This window comes from Polistes dominula, unplaced genomic scaffold (genome assembly GCF_049000335.1).
Source record: "Polistes dominula isolate Pdom_NZ unplaced genomic scaffold, Pdom_raw_medaka contig_77, whole genome shotgun sequence".
In the NCBI taxonomy this organism is placed as follows: Eukaryota; Metazoa; Arthropoda; class Insecta; order Hymenoptera; family Vespidae; genus Polistes; species Polistes dominula.
Window position 1 is genome coordinate 3,605,597 of NW_028301152.1, and position 21,098 is coordinate 3,626,694.

At 29.4% G+C, this 21,098-nt stretch overlaps 1 protein-coding gene across 14 annotated transcripts in view; it reads right to left on the bottom strand.

Moving 5' to 3' along the window:
- Window positions 1-21,098, bottom strand: part of LOC107064074 (receptor-type guanylate cyclase Gyc76C) — an 80,511-nt gene that overhangs the window by 53,452 nt on the left and 5,961 nt on the right. For all 14 annotated transcript variants that reach the window (XM_015316349.2, XM_089178294.1, XM_015316347.2 and 11 more), the window contains one exon: window positions 6,716-6,838. The gene's annotated coding sequence lies outside the window, so the exon portion shown is untranslated. The remainder of the gene's footprint in view (window positions 1-6,715; window positions 6,839-21,098) is intronic.

Here is a 21,098-nt window from a genome sequence, read left to right on the forward strand (position 1 = left end):
ACTTACATAAGTACATTATATTATATACGTATATCAATTTTCCAATGATTTCGAAGTATTCGACCGATCTTCGACCGATCTCTGGGGTATTTGAGATTTTATCTTAACATATAAACGTTGCCTACGAGATCAACAAGATGCGAAGTACAGTTATATCGTGATATTTCTCTACGATCTTACTTATATATGTGTACGTGTATAGATCAAGAGACAGGAGGAACGATCGTCGATCATAAATCATGATCATTATTTTATACCGAATGACTTTCCGTCGTAAAATTACAAATTCCATGAATCCTATGTGCTTCCTACTTTCTGACTTTTGATGATAAACGACGGAAATTTTATGCCGTTAGAATATAACCAAAGGTCAGAAAAATTAAAATATAAAATATAAATGATCGTAGATCGTAATCGATGATAAAAGATTTTTTTTTCTTTTTCTTTCTCTTTCTCTTGACATCGTTCTAGAGTAAAATTATACTTTTCTGTTTAAGCATCTCACTTTTCGACAAAGAAAGTCTTTCCTGCAATCGAGAAGGAAATATATCTCTTGAGAGAAGTTGTTTATGAACTCGTTAATAAGTGCAATTAATTTAAGCTCATCGTTGAGTGTAAATTAACATAAAATCGATGATGCGCTTAACGGATGATCGATAATTATTGAGTAATATGCCGTTAATGTTATTAAAGTTACTTGAAATGTTCTTCGATATGGACTACTAACTAACTGACTGATAGTAATGTATACTTTCTAAATATTTATATTTTGTTTTGCTTTTATATTTATGTATGTAGGCAGTTAACACTAATCTAAAGTAAAAATTATATTTAAAAGCCTTATCGTTCGACAAATCGATACATCGGATGTTCAATTTTATCTATACAAACGTTGAATAGATAGTACAACGATTAAACTGGAATATCTTACCTTACAACCGGAATTGCTATAGAATTGTAACACTCGAGATTAGAATTGAAGAAGAGTAAAGCGAATAAAACTCTGAAGTAGCAAAGTAAGTGACGAATACGTAACGAACAAACACTAAACACGAATAAACACTAATAAGCAACATTAACAATAAATATTAAGTGATGAAGCAAGAAACATGATGCCTTTATATATACGTGGGATGATCGCTTACGAACCCTATGGAAAAGGAAATGAAGTTTCTACCCAAAAAGGATGTTACGGAAGGGAGGAACGTGCCTCATTTGTCATGAACGTTTCTTATTCGTTGCGTAAGTATAAATAATATGTCCTTCGAGGAAAGATTATGACCGTGATTGAACGGGAGAGGAAAACTTTTGTTGAACTTTGTTACTTAGCATGTTGCAAGTTCTAGGAATTTTATAATATTTTTACACGATTAATGATTTCATACTGTTCTCCTATTACCACAAAACATATTATTTCCTTGGTTATATGACCCATCCTTAAGAAGGTTCATTATATTCCAGAAATAGAGTGTTTGAAGTTTAGGGCTCAGGCGATTCACTTTGTTGCGAGGGTTGCTACTACGATTATATGTCCTGTATTAATAAACCGGGACCGCAGGTAGTTTTCCATGTACCGCTGTATCTATGTGAATATCATATTTCTAGGCCCGTAACTTTCAACACTTCCTCCATGAGAGGAGTTATATCTTAATTCTACGTTCCTTACAAATTTTCTTTTACGTACTAAAATCAATAGCAGAGACAAACAAGAATTTTTTAAGTCCAAAGAGTTTTAAACTGTTGTAGCATTATTCAATCTAAGATGAACTAATTACTAACTTAATTAGATCAATGAATCCAGATTGTTTAATAAAATTAAATTTTTTGTCGAAAACACAAAAAAGAAACAAATATAGTTGAAGATAGTGATAAACAACTAAATAAGATGTAGAGAAACAAAAAAATGATATTCATCGTGACTACCGTTTCTTTGGAAAATGAAACTCCAGCATCATGAAAAAGACACGGCTGACGAAATACTTTTACACCAACGAAGAAAGAAATAACGATCATTTATTCCGACACATAGAATTTCTAATTTCACTTGCTTGACTCGGCCATAATTCATGTTACTTGTTACGTAACCATGCGTAAATCATAAGTTATCTCTCTCTGTCTCTCTCTCTCTCTGTTTTTCTCTCTTTCACTCGCACGCCTGAGAATATTTAAATGATCCGCCAAGTTTCTGACCACTTTGAGAGCATGTGCTAGAGTCGATCGCGACTACCGACACACGACGTTGCGGTTTACGATTGGGACTGGGAAATAGTCGACCGCATTATAAAGTTACATAGATGAATGTAACGCGATACACTATGCACCTTCAGGAGCAACAGTAGTTGAAAACCAATGAGAAAAAAGAAAGAAAGAAGGAAAGAAAGAAAGAAAGAAAGAAAAGGAAAAATAACAATATATAATGCGGTGAAAATAACGTTGAGCTGAAATGGGGTAAAGAAGAAAAGGGAATGAAAAGGGGTTGCTTAGATGTCCGATCGTTCTGGTGAACAGAAACAGATCTTTATCATCGATTAACTATTAATAAGAAAAGAAATTAAATAAATAAATATATTATCTATTTGTTCATTTTTTTTTTGGTCTATTATCATAATCTGAAAATGTAATATTCAATTTTTATTATTTATCTATAAAGATAAGACGTTCCGATGAAAGATATGACACGATTGAGAGCCACTGCAATGACGTTTTTCTAATGCACGTGATGTAAACGTCTATTTCGGTACTTCTAGGCCAGTAATGTGAGCGGTCTCTATACATAAGCACAATTAAGAGCAACGAATGGTGGCGAATTTCAATTGTTAGAATCACAGACTGGTCTGTGCGCCACTATGTATAATACTACTTCTTTCCCCCCTTCTTCATCTCTTATTTCATCTCATCTTTTTCTTTTTCTTCTTCTTAACCGAACGACGCGAGCACTAATTTAGTAACAATGACACTTATTAGCCACGATTGTAAGTATAAAAAGATGGTGCTCGTTAAATCAGTCGAGACGATTACATGCGCGAAAGAGAATGCTGCTCATTAAGATCATTCGTTAGTTCGTTCAGCTTTAATCGACAACAAATGAAGATAACTGATATATCGAATTCAAACTGGGACGTTTTATTATAACTACGATTAACAACTACTATTCGGGATCTAACTCAACACTTATGATAATGAATTGTATCTATTGTATACACGTTTTATAAGTATATACTTTTCCCCCGCCCCCCTATTTGTCTCTAACGTTTCCGAGAATATTTTAATGATACTGAAGATGCCTTGCTTTCTTCTAAATCGCTTCAGAGAATAATTGTGTGATTATGTTCGAAGAATATGAATGTGAGTTTTGCTCTATCTGACATAATTTCATGACTTTTTTTTTATTGTTCTTTTCATTTCCTTAATCCTTAAATATGTGTAATATATTGCAAAATTGTAAGATTTGAAACGTATTAACGTTATGTAATTTAATTTCTTATTAAATTATGATCAATTAATTTTATACAGTATCTATATAAATAACTAATATAATATATTTTTTATAAATAAAAAATAAATACGTATATATATTAAAGAATTGAAAAATTGATTAATTCGTTTTATACGCATAGCTGATATATTTTTTTTTTTTTGTAAATTTAATTCGTTTCGATAATAACTATGGCTACTTATACGTTTACGTTTACATTTTATTATAAGTATGAAATGAAAATTATTTGTAAAATCTTTTTACGAGCTCAAAGTCGATGTTTTTATAAAATTTACCTAATCGGATGTGCAAGAGAATCGAAATTATGCGACGACGCGAGGCTAATATATGCAGCGAGGAAATACTTGTCTAGGCAAATTTTTAACGCTATAGTTGAATTTTTAATGAATTCGTCTATAATTACAAAGAATAACTTATTGTTAGTTGACTTAGTATTCCGTCATTTACGTTTTGCGTTGAAAGATTCTTCGCTGTCGTAAATCTAATAACTTTTGCATCAGGTCTTGATATGACGCTATTCATTATTCAAACGATTTTTTTTTTTTTAAGACGAATCGATTAGTTATACGAATCCGAGAAATGAGAAACAAGTAAGAGAAAATGATAAGAGGAAACTGATACAAATTTCTAAACCTATATTTTTAATTTAAACGATTTATTTTCATTTACTCTCAATTTCTTTATCGTTTATGATCATTTATTTCTTTTTTCTTTTTTTTTCAAAGTTGATTTCAATTGAATTCTTTTTAATATTATATTTATATCTTATGATTATTTATAATTAATATCCTTCGTAATTATGATCATACAGATACGAGATATAAGATCATTTATTATATTTCACGGTAAATAACGTAATTCTAACCTGTTAATATTCTATAGGACAAAACGAACGAACGAATAAGTTTATTGTTATTGAGAATAAAGAACGTCATTTCCCCGTCACCCCGGAACTTCCTTTTTTTCACGAGTCATTGTCATTCTGTTCTCGAATGAGCCATCCATCAGAGTTCACAGCGTGGGCGCTTAGGGGTCTCTAATTTAAGAAACGTCAAGTGACCGTACTGATACCTGAATTGCTACTCGTGGGAGTCGACTCATACAATGTAACGTTTCGAGCAGTTAAACAATTTATTCTTATAATGTTATCCTTCTATCTGTATCTAAATGTAAGCATGTATATGTATATATAAACATATTGTGACTTAAAGAAAGCTAAGAAAAATTTCAATAACAAATAATACAAATAGATCATTTTAAAACACACTTTTTTTACTTTCTACGCAAAATATATATAATTATTTATTTTCTTATTATACTCAATCAAGAAGTTATTAGTACTATAATTTCAGTCAACTGCTTATGTTAGTCGCGTTGGATTACTATTTCCCGTCAGATAACTAAAGTCAAGCAATGTGGGCACGGTTTAATAAAATGGATGGATGTGATCCGTTCGGAAAAACAAATACTATGTGCTGTTGTAACCAGAGAGAAGGTAAAAAGACTCGACCTCTTTGGTAGTATTGGATAGATGTGAAAAGATGTTCATAAAAAGATGACTCGAATCCGTGAAAAGGATAATAAAATGACAACAATATTAAAATATTATTTCAAGCATGTAGTATAATAATAATAGACAATCTCGTATTTCTTCTGTGGTATATATATATATATATAATCACAAATAATATTAATTAATAATAACCAAATAACTTAAGTATAATATTTATAAATCAATTTAAGTCAACTTTCATTTTATAAATGAGAATTATTATTTTTTGCAGTAATTGTAATTATATTTAATATCTATAATAAATTAATTAAATATATAGACATAAAAAATAATTTAAAGATAATGTATATATTATCTTATATATATACCTATATATATATATAATATATACGAGAAGCGTATTATCGTAAAGTTATTTTTAAATTCTATTAATTATCATCATATTTTATCGTTAACGTTACTCGAAATATAATTCAATAAAATGACAAATTATTACGAACTCTTGTTTAAACAACTTGTTACGACAGTTATATGGATCAGTAAAAAAAAATTGCATAATATTTGAAAACAAAAAAATTTACTTGGAGATTTACAATATTCAGTAAGATGCATGTTATTGTGTTGTTGTGTTGTGATTCTCTTTCTGAAGTGGATCTCTAGATTCATTTGCGCGAGAATACATAGTCTGTTTACGCACGCGCGTGCGCACATCGTTCGCGGTTTTTCATCATGTTAGTTCTATGCGGCCGCGGCGTAGAGGATCGTAATATCTGAGTATTACACTCTTCTCTCGTTCCTCGCATATTCATCGTATCCACGTCACGTTTGTGCTCTTTTATAAGTTAGAAAGAGAGCGGGAAAAATAGAGAAAGAGAGAGAGAGAGAGAGAGAGAGAGAGAGAGAGAGGGAGTGATAAAAAAATGAAAAAGAGAAAGAAAGAGAGGAAATCGGACGTGTTTGCTGCTTCATGGCGGACGTAGTTCGAGATAACTCGTTAAAATAGCACGGCAATGTTCATCGATAAGATGTATTTATAATATCGTTTGCTTGAGAACGACAAGCTGCTTGTCTTTTTCACGAACGATACGCATTTGATATGAAATATTTTGTTGAATAAGAAAGAAAATAATTACATTTCAAATAGGGTACCCTATATCTATAAATTATAAATTTGTATAATTCTAGACAATAGATATTTCACGAATACATTTCTACCTAGATATAATATATTTGTTTATAACAATCAAAATTGAACATTTACATGCAAGTATATTTCGTTTTAAATTAAATCAAATATAATTATTTCAAATATCTATTATTCTGAATTTTATAAATTTATAATTTAAATGGAGAATATTTCTACAGAATGAACCATCCGAAACAGATCATTCTAATATATCTCGTAATTTTGTTGACAGAAAGAAATAATTGGAGTATTAATTGGAAAAAGTATTCATAAATCATCACATTAAGATACTTTTTATTGAAAATATGTCATTCTGTTTTTTTTTTTTTTTGAATTATTTCCGATGGTTCATCCTATCATTCGTTAAGTCAATAAAAATGACATTAATTAATTTCTAATACATACAACATATACATACATATAATGTACATATTCGTGCATATACACGTGTATATGCATGAATGTAATAAATTTAAATGAGCTTTTTAAATAATCGATCGATTCTGGATTTAATCTTTACCTAAACAACATGGCAAAATGGCCTCAGCAGTAAGATAGTCGATGTCTCAGTGCTATTTTGTATTCATACTGCTGCCAATCCGTACTCTTCACAGTTTCACCCTGAACTGCTGCTAACGGCCACCTGAAATCAAGATCGACAACGTTACATGTTAAATACGAATAGAAATCATTGGTGCGTGCATTAGAGTGTGAAACACGTGGGTGTGTCTTTAGATATTGAATATTTGCTTGATAATGGAGCATAAATTGATATCGATACTTATGTATGTTATATGAAAATAAACATGTGCGTGTTGGAAGATATTGTAAGTAATTTTATTTTTAACAAGTTGAAAAAGAGAAAAACAGCTGATAATATCTTGGAAAAACGAGAACGGAAAGTTAAATGACCGATATTCACAAGCCTTGACATTGATAGTCTTAAAAACATTGAAAGATTACCTACAGATAAAATAGTTAATTATCTTATAATTAGTTAGTTATTTACGCGAGAAAAACACGTAAATATTCAGAATAATATCCTCAATGAAATAATTGAGCGCAGGGTGTTAAGCTGGCAAGGGTACAAGGTTAGAACGAAGGACGATAGATGGTGAAGGACGTAGGGCGGGTGGCCTTTCGCGTAAGAGAAAATGCAACGCTATTAGCATCAAACGAGTGATTGCTTTAAATAACGGGCTTTGAAGAATGATTCATTAGAGTGATATACGCCATAAGAAAATTCTCGATAGAAAGAAAAATCGACACGTGTCAGAAAAACTTCTAAAGAAACACATTGCGGAACATTTATCAAATATTTCCCTTCCTAGGATTAGGGGCCACACGTTACATTAAATATTATGAAATAAATATTTTAAACAAGATTAATCGGATAACGAAATTAATTAATAATTGATCTAGATTGGATTGTTATTTAAAAAAATAATCTTTACGTTTTAACGATAAAATATCTTATTTTTCTGTTCGTTATACTTATACTTAAAAGTATCCCTCTTTTTAAAAGTTGACGAACATTGAAAAAATTTCTATAAAATAAAAACATACGTAAGTTTATTATTTATAACTTCAATATTCGTTTCGCGAGGTGTTTCTCATTTTTACAAGAAAACATACACCTGTTGGCACGTGTCAAGCCTGTCAAAGCTCGATCATGTCCAGTCACTACCGTAAAACGTAATTACGTCAATTAAAGTGACACTCACGGATTTCTAATCACGTTCGAGCTCGGACCACAACAGTCTCGGATTATGTCAGCCGTCGTTGGCACGCCAACGATTTTAATCGATTTGTTTTCACTTTTTCTTTCTTTGTTATAAAATAAATTAAGAAACAGTCAACTTTAATTTAAATTAATATCATTCCGATCAAATCATTTTATTACTGATTAAAATAATTGTAATTCTAAACAATTCCAATGTATATTAATAAATTTTAATTTTAATTTCGTAAAAAATATTAAATGTTTATATCATTGTTTTATTAACTTAGTGGTTATTTTAATAATTCTTTTTTTTTTTTTTAATGATTTTAAGTAAAACATGAAAGATTACAGGATTATATATTTTATAAATGTTTGTACAAATATCCGAAATGAATCATGTAAATTGTTACGAGTCAATATTGTAGTGAAAATGTTAAAAAAGAAAGAAAGAATGAAAGAAAGAAAGAAAGAAGATAATAAAAAGAGAAAAATACAAGTAATATATTTAAGAAACAACTTTTCGTTCTTGTTTAATTTCATCTGTCCTCCCCCATCCGTACTCTCTTCTTCGAAAGAACCATCACCCTTTAATTACGCAACCGGCTCGGTAGAGCGATAAAAATGCGAGTTACGAGTTCGATTATAAACGGAAGGAAGGAAAAGGGGTAAGAATAAAAAGAGCATAAGGATCAGATTTATCTCGCGAGTATCTCGTTTCAGCCGTCAAAGGTAATAAGCTGTTGTCTCTCTACGCTCGTTATCGTAATGGAAGACTTATCGGGTCTTACTCGTGTAAATAAGGCACACGAGTTTCCCTGGAATGCTTCCGTTTTTCTTCTTTTATTGTCTTTTTACTGATTAAAAGTGTTCCTGTATCCGTTCAAATTAAAAAAAACAAAAACAAAACAAAACAAAAATTAAACAAATAAATAAAATAAAATAAAACGATATAAATAAATTAGTTTTTTTTTTTTTTTAAATGAAAATTAAACATTACGTCGATATATAATGAAATTGTTAAAAAAAATAAAAAATGTAACAAATTTCAAATAAAACTTTACAAGGAAAACGTTCAACAAAATCTACGTTGCATATGAATTTTGCAAAATAGATAAATACATTTGATATATATACATATATATGTTATTTTCCTTAAAAAATATTTTACACTTAGACACATGATGATAAGTTAAAAAAAAAAAAAAGAAGACAAAAAGTTAATACACTTTTTCTAAGATTTAACAGATGTGACGCATTAAAGGGAGAAAAAAAGTTAAGAAAAAAGTCAAATTTACATTTTTCTTGTTTTTTGTTTTTTTTTCAAGAACTTCTCTCCGCTACCACTAACGATAATAACTCGCACGAGCAAGGGCCGCAAAGTATAGTAGCCGCCGGCAGAAACTCTGTTCGATCCTTTCTCTTCGTTCTCACGTGTTCATTTTTTTCGCGCGTTTTTCACACGCGATTTCTGAATGAACGAGCCAAACTACGTTTTACACACGTATACTGCTTAAGTATAATTCACGCACACTTAAAGAAAGAAAGGGAAAGAAGAAAATACACGAAAGGAAACGATTAGTTGGTACGCTTCGGGCAAAAGATATTTTTTTACACTTATATGAATGTTACATTCGCGTGTATATTATTTGTACGTGTGTATGTGAAAGATGCAAGAGAACACCCACGTTGGTACAAAGAAGAGATTTGAAAGAGAAAGGGCGTGGATGATTTTACTATCCCTAAGCACGATGTATCGGATAAAACAAAGAGAGAAAAATAAAAAGAACTGTGTGGTGATCTTCACAAAGACACGAATAATTTTCTTGCAGGTGTATAACTAACATATACTATAATGTAATAGTGTAGTAGTAGTAGTAGTAGCAGTAGTGATAGCAGTAGTAGTGGTAGTAATAGTAATAGTAGTAGTGGTGGTAGTAATAGTAATAGTAGTAGCTATGAGAACGAAGGCAAGCAGCTGTAGGACCGGTAGGTTTAGTTTACTCCCAGTTTCTTACAACCAAGCTGATCGACAACTTTTCTTTCTTCTTTTCCTTCTATTTTTTTCTTTTACTTTATTTCCTACTTTTTTTTCTTTTCTCCTTAACTTCCCTCTTCCCACCTCCTCCCCCCCTCTTTCTATATTTCTTTTCAATTCAACTAATAGAAATTATACGCAATCATTGTGTGAATATGTAATTAAATCGTATAGACAAAAATGTAAAAAAATGTTGAACAAAACGTTCCATGAAATTTACATTGTTAATTCTAGAATTAACCAGTTTTACATATAATTACATTTATAATACGAGTATAAGCGGTTTTTTTATTTAAATACGTTCGAGTTTAAAAATAGAATTATATAATACTAAAAAATAATACTTATGCTTTTTCATATATAACTTATGTTAACATTAAAGTATTAACCTTCGGACACGAACTAATAATTTTGTCATATGAAAAAAAAAAAATTAAATAAAATACGTGATTGTGCGATTTTAAAGTTACATAGCGATGCAGAAAGTTATCGTCATGAACGACATGTTCTTATTTTGTTTGAAAAATTAAATCGTTTAACCTTCGCCGTTTCTTCTATTTTAAACGTGTGCATATGTATATATTATCTCAAAAAAAAGTATTGATTTTAAATGATTGAAAAGAAAAGGGGTATAAATAATATTTGAACAAAATTTTGTAATTAGAATTTAAACCTTAAATTTAAGATAAATTCATAACTGCAAATCCGACATTGTTTAATGTTTATCTTAAATTATCTCGATACTTTTCTTAAATTAAAAAAAAAGATTCAAACCGTTACTTTTACCATTTTTCTTTTCAGTTGCTAAATTATAATTGTCAATATCGAATGTATAAGATATACATTTGTAATACAAATATAATATTAAAAGATTTAGCTTTGTACGATTATTACATTTTTATATCTAAAAATCGACCATAACCAAAGAACATTTTTATGGTCTTACAAATGGGCGTTAATAAGAAATCACTAGGTGGTGGTATACGTTGGAATCTCCATCATCAGGGACAATGTTCATTATTATATTACGTCATTGCGTAATTGACGTTTACAACGACTTTATGGAACTGGCCTCGTACATACGTTTCTTGCGTGAGAGAGAAAGAAAGATCATTTTCTACACGTACACATACAAATAAACATTGAAAAAAAATGATTATACTCATACGAGGAGTACCACACGTGTGTTCTCCTCCAATGAAATCGGAAAATCTCGGTAAACTTCGGAACTCTTCGGCACGAACTTTCTTGGCAGACAAGCTGGCAACGTACAACATACTTCCTACTCCTTTTTATACGTGAGATAGTGAACACTATCTTGTCCGTGAAAGAGACTCAAGGAGTACATTTACGTGTGTCATTCGTACACGTGTGTGCGCGCGCGCGCGTACACTCGTATGACACGACGGATGACGAAGAAGAAGATGAAGATGAAAAAGAAGAAGACATTAGAACCAGATGTGGCTTGGATAAGTTGTGGCGAGCATATCGACTTGGTACTTCCGATTGTTAATCTTGTCGAGCGAATGCATATACACTCTTCTATCGATTATTACAACTCATACCTCTTCGTTTGATTTTCACGACCGTAATAATCGTTATCTCATTGGTTTTTATAGCTAATACATATATTTTTCGATTATTTATTTTCGATTAAATATTAACTCTTTTTGGACGCGTGTCTACTCTCAGCCACCATACAAAAAACAGTTTTCATTTTATATATATATATATATAAATTAATTCCAACCACTATGACACTCATGTCCAAATTGAATACGTCCGAAAAGAGTTAAACATATAAAATATATTAAATATAAAGAATGATTAATAACGTCGAATAAATAAATTAACTAAAATAATTATTAAAGATAATAAATTATTTATTTTACGATTAAAAAGATCGATTTGTATTAAATAAATTTGTATTTGTTAATAGATGTTACATAATTTAAATTGGATAATGTCGAGTGACAAATAGAGCCATAAAGAAACTATTGTTTTTAACAGACAAAAAGTTAATTAGAGCATGTACGGAAGTGATGGCCGTAAATTTCTCGAACTCGCTAATAAAATGTTCTCGAATCGGCCACAGTAGTTGGTTTTACGTAATTGCGTGTACTCGTAGTGAAACTTGATTTTCTCATTAGCAGGAGTACGTCAACTATCGCGTACGTACTTGAATTATCGTTTCTGTCAACCAAACCACCAAGGTTTATCTTTATGAAACATTATACTTATCCTCTTTCTTAACTATTTCTTTATACAAAGGACGGTTAGTACCTTCGTAAAAATATATTGTTCAAATTCATTTTGTTAATTTAATAATAAACGAATAAAGCACGTTAAATGTTAATATCAAAAATAATCTTTTATATTAAACTTCATTTTAGACTTTCCGTTTAGGCCGCGTCTGCTATCGGTGGCGGATTTAAGACTTTCCGTTAGGCCGCGTCAGTCCCAAGATAATTTTTGTCTGCACGAGTCCAAAAACAAATGAACTTTTTTGTTGTAAAAGGAAAATCAGACAAAAATCCATTTTGATAAAATCTTATCTAGCAAACCAAACGATAAAACAAACAAAAGAGAATTGGAATGCCTATATACATCTCATTCTTAATGCAAACAATCCTCAACTGCGATAAGAAACAATCGCGGCGAGCGTGGTCTGCAAGGAATTCCTTAAAAATGAGCGTGACTTAAATGGAACTTCCTTGAAAATTAGCGTGGCGCTCAAAGTGTTAATGTTTGTTTTTCTCATTATATATAAATATACTGAAAAAAATGTCCTTTTTTTATTTTTTATTTTAATACATTGCTAGCCAGCGACCTAAGAGACATTTAAAGCCTGAGCGCCATCGTGGGGCAGCTACTCAAGCGACAAACTCGGAAACCCGCGTTTTCGCGGAGCCGGCGCTCAAGCGACAGTCTCAGAAACCCGCGTTTTTGCGGGGCCAGGTGTCAATGTGTTAAAATTATTTATCATACTTTATTTTTCGTTGAAGATTTACATTATCTTCCTTTTTTTCTCTTTCTTTCTTTTGAACAATTAAATATCTTTAATTTCGATATCATTATTAAGATCAAAATATTTATCTACTCGTATATCTATTAATAAATTTTTACTTTCCTCTTATTCAGAATATTTATTTTTTTTTCATTTCCGCTTCTCTCCTCTCTCTCTTTCTCTCTATCTCTTTCTTTGATTCTAACTCTAACTCTAACACGGCTCGTTTCTTTCTCTCTTACTCACGATCGGCACGAAATGCTGTAATATTCTATACTGATGGGGTTATTTTCATCGTCGTTCTTCTCCGCAAAGAACGGACAAAGAGATGAACAAGAGAAGAAGAAAGCAAATGATCGAGGATTCGCATAAGTTTCGCTCTCATCGTATTATCTTTCTCTTATTCTTTATATCCAATATAATTGGTTGTCCGAGGAGTTTATATCGATTTATACATCTTGCAATTTTCTATTTTTATCTTATTGTTTTCTAGAGTCAATAATATTTCATTCAAATATACCCAAATTAAAATATATGTCGAATAAATGTGTCGGTAATTATGACAGTGAATTAATAATAAGTTAAACATTCAAAAAAAAAAATTGATTTTATAATTAATTGTTTTTTTTTTTACAATAATTTATATCATAAAATATATTTTTTCAATTTGTTCACTTAGTTCATTGTCAAAATCATCAGTACATCTATAAATAAATATAATAATAATGTTGTTTTTGAATTTCATAAAATCGGCACTAAATTTCCAGGCAATCCACAATTTGATTATCGATACAAATTATTTAACTACCTTAAAAAATGATAGAAAGTTGGCTTAAATGAATGCCATAATCAATTTTTATGAAGATAAAATTGAATTACTTTTCCTAGGTATTCTATAAATTTTGCTTCATTTTATTGCGAGATTATTAATAAGACAAATTTATTTGTATAATTTTTGTCATGAAGATAAACGAACTGGCTATTTGTTTCTATTATTTATTCTGAAAATGTTCAATATTTTTCTAAGCGATAAAATAATTTTGATCGATAGTTTATATATGGTTTTTATTTCTTTTACACATCCTTATAGTTATAGGAATAACTGGATTTCCAGGGTAGGAAGGTAATGGTAGTTGAGAATGTACACATATTTTACAGTTCTCTTTCTTCTCTGAGAAGCTTCATAATACTGTCTTTCTCTAATTTTCTCTTTCCCTTTTATCCCCGCACAAATTTACGTGGGATTATCTCTTTCTTTTTCAGCCTCCGGCCAGTACTTTAAATCGCTTCGGTATTTCGTTTCGCAAACAAGAAAATGGATAACGCAAAGTACAGGTTGATTTAATAAGCATACGCGTATATACCTTGACGACATAACTTCTGAGTTATTTTAGTAACTAGATACAATGTCCGTTATCTAAACTTTCGTCTAACGTTCGATTTATCTTTCGATTATTTATTCATAATGTGTTTCTTTATTGATACAAATAAAGATTTATACGATTTACTCAAATGAAATTAAAATAATTTTACTGACAAAAAAAAAAAAAAAGACAGAATTTCTTCAACGAGTTCAACATGTTATATGATCAGGAATCATATTTTGTATGTCACTGCGTCAGGCGGCTCTATTACTTGTATTTTTCTCAACCGGACGATGCTGATTTGAATTAAATGAATTGAATTAATACGCTTATATCACGAATGGTACAAGCCGTCCAATGGGACAGTCATGCTTACACTACTAGTGGTACAAGTTGCTGAATAGGACAACCATGCATGCACCATCGATGACACATACTGGCGGGAACATGTTTAAAACGTTTGAATGAATATAATTTTCAATATGTTTGTCTTCTCTTTTCTTGTTTATTAATTTTAAAAACTAATAATAATTACTTCATAACTTTTTCGTTTCGAAAAATGTATATATATATATATATATATATATACGTATTTGGAAAATGAAAACTCATACACAAAGAGCGTATATATACGTTCATACTACGTTATACTTTTATTTCACACTTTCTATAAAATTTTTTTATATAAAAAAAAAAAAAATACACTTTAGTTACTAAAATAAATTAAATTGTAAAATGTAATAAAAATGTTTCTTAAAATGTTGTATGTCATAGCATTTCGTATCAGATTGTCGACTGATAAATAACACGTTGGCTGATCCACAACGATCACGTTTTGTCATAAACGTCCCATAACAAAAGGGTTCAATAATATATCGTCGAACATTATTATTCCTTGATAATACGAGATAATAATCAATGGAAAGTTTCGATGAAAGAAATGAAAAGAAAAAAAGGGAAAAGTGAACGATAAGTAGTGTCACGTTGTTTTATTAAACACATCCTTGGATCGTTAATCGAGTTCTCAGATGAAAGGAACATCGTGCTCGTGATCTCGCGTGGCTCTCCAAACTACGTCATCGTCGATGGTTGCTGCACGTGAGAGCACTCTCGTTATTTAATGCTTATTTACGTTCAACGCGTTGTTATTTGATGTAAGGCACATTACTTGAATCTTTTCTCTTTCTCTCTCTCTCTCTCTTTCGCGTTTTAAGCTTTTCAAAGTAGAATAAAAGGCAATTTAAATACGAGGAACGTAAGAAAAAACGATTTCGGAAGAATATTCATTAAATCAAAACTAATTGTGATATTACGTTTTCATTCTTTTTACGAATGTTTTCAATTTTTCATTACGAACGTAATTTTCATTGATCGTTGACATATACATTCTGTTTGCTTAAAAATTTCAATATTTACAATAGAACAAAATATGATAATATGCTGAATTACTATTCATTATAGAACTTTTGTTTTATATATTACTTTACAACTGTTTAATCCACTGTGTGTGTTATAAAAAATATTTTCACGATATCTTTCATATGTTAAAACTGACTTTATTATTTAAAGAAGATTGTTAAAATTAAATACAAATAAATATCCAAAAAGTTGGTAAAGAGACATATATATATATATAATTTATTTTAATAAATGTTAATTACTTTATTAATTAGCACTTTAATAAACAAATTATAAGTTCATATTTTTTACGTTATATTTTATCTTTCACATCAGAAAATTAATTATTGATTTATCTGGAGTATATATTATATTTATCATTAGTATAATATAATTAGTTATATTAGTAACAATTTTATACTACAAAGTATATATTTTATAATATTTTTTTGTAAGCGTCATATAAAAAGTCAACTTCATTACAAAATACTTTAAAAAGTACGTAAGTAAAAATGATAATATAACGATCTGTATTTTTTTTTTTTTCACAAATTCGAGCAAATTTAAACGCTAGAGGTCGCACAGTTTTTAGTAAATATTATCGAGTTGTTAAGTTTGCGAGCAAACGGAAGGAAAGAATGCTAAGTGATGTAGAGTCTTGCATAACGAGCTACGAGACATTGTTTGATAAAGATAAAATTCTATTTTTATAAACGTAATTCACATTCGTGAAACACATTTCATGAAATCACATTTAATAACAGGAGAGAGAAGAGAAAAAAAAAGAGAACAAAAAAATCACTATTTTAATGCCGTTCTCGATAAATCTAATGAATTTCTAATTTTTAATGTAGCTTTTAATCAATTAATTAATCGACTACTTTTTTTTTTTTTTTAGATAATCCAGTAATTCTAATAAAAAGAATAAATATTTTCAACGATGTCCCATTTGCAATCGCAATTAGGAAATTCATTAGAAAGCTCTAACTATACAGATACTCGTGTAATCGAATTGATTAAAGATTCTAATAAAGAGACATGACACGAGATAAAAACATAGAAAATAAATAATTCATGACTGGCAATATCCGTTACAATTTCTCACATGCATAAGTACATATATATATATATTTATTATATATGTGTTTAATAGTAGATAACTCTCTCGACAATTTTAATTAGGTATTTTTCTCAACTTTGTCTGGATGGCTTTCTCTCCCTCTTTCACCCTTTTTATTTTTTTTTTTTTTATATCGAATCGAATTAAAAGAAGAATCGAACGTACAAATAAATATTTATTCTGAACGATAGGTGAGCTACGTAAATTGCTGCGTTTGTAATGATGACGCGTTTTCACTTTCCATGCTCTTGAGGAATTACTCCAACTATGATTCTCTCCTCTCTTACATTCGTTCGTTCACTCGGGTTAACGTTCGATAGTCGCGAAGGCCATCGCATTATATTGCCAGCTGACTCGAGTGATTCTTTCCAAGCTCTTTGAATTCTACGATGAACGATGCCAAACAGACCAAGATGATATTCGTTGCTTCTTCGTATTCAACATACTCTCTAATAAATAGTCTAAACGAGCCTAATTTTATGTATGCACATTTATTTTTCTTTTTTTTTTTTTTTATTTATAAAAGAATAATTTATTAACTTAAAGTTATGTATTATGATTTATTTGACCATCATACAAAAGTAATGCTTGCGGAAATTTTTCTCGACCTCGTCTAACCATTTATCCATTGCGTCTATCCATAGCGAATGTTTCTTTTCATTTATGTTTTTTTTTTCCTTATTTTTTCTGAACGAGAAAGAAAAAATTAAGTAAAAAGAAAATATTTATGATAAGTTGGTTCTTAGAATACGTGTAAAAGAAACTGTCAAGACATGTCAATTATCTTGAAACATTTTTGCTATTTGTTCGACGTTGTTAAATCTATTTGAAAATTAAAAGAAAAAAAAGAAAAAAACAAATTTATAATACAAGATGAAATAAAAAGATGGAAAATATATGATAAATAACAGGTTTAATAGAATGACAAATAAAAAATAATAAAAGTTAAACAAATGTAAGATATCGTTTAGACCAGAACGAAAAATAATAATTTATTTTATAAAAAAAAAAAAAAATTAGAAAATCCTCTTATTCGTTCTTTTAAACAATTGATAATTCTCGTCGTGTTGTCGCATAAACGGATTTGACGAAATAAAATTAATCGCATAAGTGTAACTCTTAAGAAGGACAAGAAAGAAATGTATTTCGAGAACGTTTGAGAAATTAACGTTTGAGGTTTGAAATAATTAAAGCTTGTTAACAAAACCGAGTGCTATTTCTTCGTTTATTCTCGAGTTTCTTCTAACATTCATAAGATTGAATTTACGGTTTACATTGAGAAACGCGCGCATAAGAATGTTTATTGAGAGATGACCTCCGATCGAACGAGATGAAAGCTAATTTTTCTCCGTCTCTCTCTCTCTGATGACTCCCGTCAGACAAAGAATAACAATAAGAAAAAAATTAACAAAAAAAAAAAAAAAAAGTAATAAATTATCCATTCCAAGAATCGATGATTTTTCCGTGAACGAACGACACCGTCGAATATTATATTCGAATAACTCGTTTGAAGGTTAATTAAACTTTTCACATATGAGCATATACATATTGACTTTCTGTAAGTTTGTTTTAATCTAATCATAACACGTTTGGAAACCCAACGAAGCTTGCCAATGCAAATATATTCAGCAACAAATTATGTAGAAAAGAGAAAACGTGAGAGAGAGAGAGAGAGAGAGAGAGAAACGAAAAGATACAAAATGTAATATAACAAATAAACAAAGATAGAAATAAATTCAAAAAAAATAATCCTAATAGCAGAAAATATTGAAAAATACTGAAAATACACATGTATTCAATATTTTTCAATATTTTGCGCTACTAGGGAATTTATTCAAATTTTGCTGAATCTAAATAAAGAAAAAACTTTTAACGAATATTGTTAGACAACTCGTCGATAGAATTTTATTTATATACGACGATTAATTCTAATTCTCTCGCAAAAATAACCGGTTTCTTCGTCTATTAATAGAAACTAAAATTCTCTTCGTACGATTACGTTCAAATTTTTCTACCAGCTAGAAATCACCATTTTTTGTTCCCTCCTCTTCTTTTTTCTTCTTCTTTTATCGCGAAGATAACACTCGAGACTAAAAATAATCGTGGATGTTCTGTGATAATTTTTTTTTTTCTTTCAACGTCTCGAGGTCACAAAGCAAAAAAAAAAATTCGTACGAGCACTCGTGTATTTCATGGATGAGCCGGTTAAAAAAAAAAAGAATTTCATTGCTTTCGAATCAAAATTTATTCATATCTTTATCACTTTTAAATCTGCTTTTTTCTTTTTCTAATCTTCCGTATAACATAATGTTATTTATTACTTATAAAATAATTCATATTATGTACAATTTATTCGTATTAGTGTAATTATATTTTATTAATTATATATATATTTAATTACTTTATACTAATTTTATTTATATTTATAGCGAAGATTCAAATACAAATGAATCATAAATTAACTAAACATCATTTTGATTAAACAATAAAATAAGAAATTAATTTAAGTAATACACTTTAATGTTATACGGTGTAAGAATTTCAAGCTATTTTACTGTCAGTTTATTTGTACAAGAGAAAGAGAGAGAGAGAGAGAGAGAGAGAGAGAGGCATGTACAAATATCACGTTTGGCTTACAAAGAGATCCTTTCGTAACGGTACATCCGCATGACACGTGCGAATATTTAAAAAAAAATCGATCTTCTTCGAATACCGATCGATTATACCTATAAATACACAATGTGTGTAAATCGTTCAGAAGAAGAACGATATCGTGACGTAAGTAAAATGATTGAAAAAATAAAGTCTTATGCACGATCGATCAAGGTCGGATGATCGATTTATTCATACAACGTACACACACGATCGAAGATTTATGTACCTGTTCTTCGATTCGAGAATAAGTAAAATGGAAAATTTGCGTGAATTTGCTCAAAATTAGTTGATTAGGAATTTTCTAATATTATATTATAAACATTTTTTATATAACGATATAATCGTTATTTTTCAACAAAAATATTTATAAAATTAAATACGTAACATTAATTGTATGTATACATATATCCGTGTACATATTATAATTTTTAATCATATATATGATAATTTTATTATCAAATTTTAATAATAAGTGTGTCTGTTTATTCTCCCTTTTATGAATCAAGTCACTTCTTTACAAACACCATTTAACACCTATTCACTACTACTAAAGGAATGTCTTTTTTATCGCCTCTTTGGAGTCAACAGCACATGATTTTTATTTTTCTAAAGGGGTCATCCATCTATTTTATTAATCGTGCTGACATTACTTGACTTTATTGATCTGGCGACGATCTATTAATAATAATCCAATGTAGCTAAACCGTTGACTAATTTCTAATAATAAATATAAAAATAAAATTGTAATAATAAGTATATTATAAAATACAAACATAAGAAATCCAAAAACTTCAATCCAAAATCATACACACTTTTCGTTGTTATAAATACAATTTTATTATTTAAAAAGTAATGAAATATTTAATTATTAAATTTATAATATGTATATTTTATATTATAATATATTTTTATATTATATTTTTTAAAATTATTATTATAATTACTACATAATATTAATATAATATAATATTATATTAATTAATTATTTATTTAATAATTAATATATAATTATAGTTATAATAATTATATTAATATATAATAAATAGAAAATATTAAACTAAAAGATAAATCTTTAACACACTTTTGATTCGTAATAAGAAAATAGTATGCAACGTCTTTGTTTATTGTGTAATTAATGTAATTAAATAAGATGTAATTAAATCGTCAGATTGAAAAGAAATATCGGACCGCAGGAAATGAAAGTAACTCGGGCCAGGCTCGTTTCGAAAGAACGAGGAAGCTCTTTCAAAGGAAACTTTGTGCACGAAGCCACGCGAGAGTCATCGGATCGACGTAAATCAATCTCATAGTGGCTCTCCGTAGGTCGTTAGTGCCGCGAGAAAGAATCCCGATAGAAAGCCTCTTACGTTCCTTCGTCTCGGTTTATCTTTCCGTTAAGTAAATCTCTGTTAAGAGGTCGCGAAAAGGCACGAATACTTTGGATTCCGATGTTGCTTCTTTTCCTTCTTTCTTTCTTTCTATTTATGTTGTGTCGTTACATTGCAAACCGATTGAAATTTTCCAAACATTTCTCAACAAACAATATCTTTAGCATACATTATTAATACAGTTAAGATATTATTATAATTATTTGCAAATAA